The sequence below is a fragment of the Olea europaea genome, chromosome 11, assembly GCF_002742605.1.
Source record: "Olea europaea var. sylvestris chromosome 11, O_europaea_v1, whole genome shotgun sequence".
NCBI lineage: Eukaryota > Viridiplantae > Streptophyta > Magnoliopsida > Lamiales > Oleaceae > Olea > Olea europaea.
In genome coordinates this window covers 5682090-5685788 of record NC_036247.1, presented here as the reverse complement: position 1 = coordinate 5685788, position 3699 = coordinate 5682090, and the positions used below count along the sequence as shown (strand labels likewise).

Sequence of the window (3699 nt, the reverse complement as noted above, 5' to 3'; positions counted from 1 at the left end):
TGAGTTTTGCAAATAACCTTTTTGCAACTTCTTTGAGTGTTGCTGATAAACTTTTTGCAACGATTAAAAAACATTGCGAATAACTTTTTTGTAACTTTTTTAAGTGTTGTGAATAATCTTTTCGCAACATTTTTTCAACGTTGCCAATAACTTTTTGCAACATTTTTTGAACGTTGTAAAAAACCTTTTTTGCAATATTTTTTAAGCTTCGGGATAACTTTTTTGCAACGTTTTTCAAGTGTTGTCAATAATTTTTTTGCAATATTTTTTGCATGTTGTCTATAATTACATCATTATTTTTTGCAACATTTTGTTGACCGTTGCCGTAGGTCTTTACATTCTTTTTTTTTTAATTTTGTTTTTTTTTATTTGTAGAGATACTTATACAAATTAACCATAAAACAAGATAGAATATAACAATATCAAACAACTCCAATAATCATTATGAATTGACTCCAAAGTGTAAAAATATCTATACAAAATCTAGATCCAAAATTCTGAAGTACATAAAAATCTAAAAAAAAAAAAAAAAGGTACTAGAGACCCTGTTGTGCTATTGTAGTGGCGTTCTTACATGCTAAAATGAAACTCCATAAAAAAAATTCGCAAGAACAACATCATAAGCACTAAAATGCTGATTACTTCATTTGCTCCAAGATGAAAAGAACCTTATAGCATCTCAATGGCTCCAGCAAGGGTTGTGTATACATCAACACTGAAAATGGAAAGACTTCCATCAGTCACTCTACATGCAAGAAAACAAGGATTTATTGAGCTGATATTCAGTATGTTTCTAATCACATATTTGTAGTTGATATTCTAAAATCTCCATTTCATATACACTTAAACCCCTAAAAATACATAAGCCTCTTACAATTTTCAATGCTTTATGTGAAAAGGACAAACCAAAGAATATCACAAAACCGAAGAAAACCTCAGAGAATGACACTAAATCCAGAGACACATACATCTGTAGGGATTTCTTACCCTTTGACAAAGAATGTACAGTTGACAACACAACAATTGAAATTTGGAAAATTCACAAGAAAAGATTTCTCTACAACATAAAATAAATAAGAAATAGTCACATGACTACAATAAAACTTGATGGACTGACATAAAATCCAAGAACAACACATTTTCAATATAATTAAAGCATGTTTAATAAGGTGGATAGACAGCCAAACTTTATGAAGATAGAAAACAAAGTTAAAATGTATCAAATGTACTTCTAGTACTGTAGATTAAGCAAGCACTATGTATTTAACATAGTACCCATGCAAGCATTTCAATATATTACAGCATCGTACCTTTCGCCTATGACATAATACACGTATAAGCATTTTGAATGGATATTTGACAGTGTTGCAGATAAAGGTAGTGTAATTGACGACAAGAGTCCCAATCGTTCGAAGATGACATGATTAAGAAGGGTAAAAATGTGTGTATACTTAATCCTTAACATTTAATTTAACTAAAATCAATATAACAAATGAAAAAGAAGAAAATAAAATTTCGAAAGCCATCTTTTTATCCAAATCAACAAATCAACCAGCCTGTTGCCCGAACTCCAGTGTTTAAAGTGCTTGAGCTGCATTATCATCCGTCCATAGTTCCTTTAGCATTCCTAGCCAGAACAACCCAAAATCAGGCAAAATGACAAGTGGAATACCATCAACCTAGCTAATCTACAGATCTCATTAGAAACCATAATCTCCTTAAAGCATTCTGATTCGTGTCTCTCACCCTCTTGAACATGCAATGCTGAATACTAAACATTCAAGAGCAAAAAAATTTCATAAGATGTGCTCCAGAATATACCTGATATCAATAGTCAAAACATCAGCATTACTTCTTGGAGTTGGAACCGCATAATAGGGCGAGAAAACTTGTTTAAGAAGATATGAGTTTCATTTTCCTCAGTTACAAGGCCATAAATTTTGCCTAGAAAACGAGAGTAAAATCCCAAGCTGATCGCATATTTCACAGGTTAAACCACCCTTCTTGTTGCACCATCTCTTAATCCACTTTTTGATTGGAAAACTACATTTCAAACAAAAAGAAACATGAAATCAATAATGCAATAGCTCACGTGAAACAAAATAAAATTTGTTTTGTAAATTATATGATATTCCCTAATCGCTTCCATTTTTTCAAATGGACAACTGAAATCAAGAAAGAAAAAAGGGGATTCCCAGATTCTTAGTTAACTACAATTAACAGGATAATTATAATAGACCAAAAAATCGAGTAAGACTGCAAGAACTCAAATAGTAACCACAAACATTCACTAACAATTTAAGCATACAAATAAAAATTATTATATTTTATATTAATTAATAAAGTTGCATCCAACTTTTCATAGCATAGAATTGAGAAATCCGTTAATCCATGCTTTAATAGTCTCGTGCAAAAAGTTAAAAACAAAAGGATTGTAAAAAGTAGGCAAATATTCAGATTTCCAACAAACATGTCTAAAAGTGAGCTACGCTAAAGCGGGGAAAAAAAAAAAAAGAAAAAAAAAGGAGAAAAAAAAGGAAAAAAAAAAAAAAAACACTTGAAAAAAAAACTTTAATAATAAAAAAAAAGGAAAAAAAAAAAAAAAAAAAACTAAGCAAAGGAAAGAAAAAGGTAAAAACAATAGAGGAAACATTTTTTTCTCCCACAAAACCCACTTGAATTGTCACAAAATTTCAACCCAAAATTTAAAAAGAAAATCCCATAAAAAATAATTCTAAACGGACTACAAAAGGTAAAATAATAAAAGAAAATCCAAGAACAAATATCCCAACCAAAAGAAAACGTTGTATAAAATATTAAGGTTTTCTAAAGTGCAAACCAACAATAAATAGGGAAAAAAGAAAAAAATAAACCTTATTAGAGGAAGGAGGAGAGGATCAAACTGGAATTCACTCCTAAGGAAAAGAGAATGCGGACAGTCTATACGCTAAAGAAAGCAACAAATACCCATAAATTGATGAAGCAACTCTGATGGCGTTGGTGGCAAGCGAGGGGGAAGATGACGACTAGGAACTATCTTACGGCTGCCTCCTCTGGTACGCCATAAAAACAACCTCAAGAAAAATGGATTGGAGCAAAGGTTAGCAACAGTCAAATTTATGTGCAGATAAATTTCAATTTATCTACAAAATCAGACACTGTACAACAAGAGATACAAAAATTAAAGACCCAGCTGAAAGAAATACTAAGCAACAAAATAACAAAACAAAAGAAGAGTTTTATAAATGATATTGGATGGCGTAAATAACCGCTTGCGATAATGAGCAAGGCAAGGCATTACACCTTGATGCAAGACCGTCGACCTTTCCATGGGTGCTCTACCTCCACGCGAGGCCATCGACCCCCATGGGCGCTCAACCTCTACGCGAGATCGTCGATCTCTCGGGTGCTCTACCTCTACGAGTGGTCATCGACCTCTCGAGAGCACTCTACCTCTACGCTAGATCGTCGACCCATCGAGGACGCTCTACCTTTACGAGAGACCATCGACCCCCCAGGGAAGCTCTACCTTTACAAGAGATCGTCGACCCCTTACGAGACACCATCGAACCGCCAATGGCACTCTACCTTTACGAGAGACCATCGACCTCCGGGGGCGCTCTACCTCTACGAGAGACCGTCGGCCCCCAAGGGCCGCTCTATCTCTACGAGAGATCATCGACCTTTCGGGTGCTCTAC

At 34.0% G+C, this 3699-nt stretch overlaps 1 long non-coding RNA gene across 2 annotated transcripts; it reads right to left on the bottom strand.

The window, feature by feature from the left end:
- Positions 1-422: 422 nt before the first annotated feature.
- LOC111403113 lies at positions 423-3198 on the bottom strand. 2 transcript variants are annotated; one of them, XR_002704408.1, is made up of 3 exons: positions 2968-3198; positions 1822-2043; positions 423-1627 (listed from the first exon to the last, which is right to left on the bottom strand). It is a non-coding gene; the product is annotated as an uncharacterized LOC111403113 (long non-coding RNA). The 2 variants fall into 2 exon arrangements; XR_002704409.1 differs by lacking the exon at positions 2968-3198 and adding an exon at positions 2874-2961.
- Between the last annotated feature and the right edge of the window lie 501 nt (positions 3199-3699).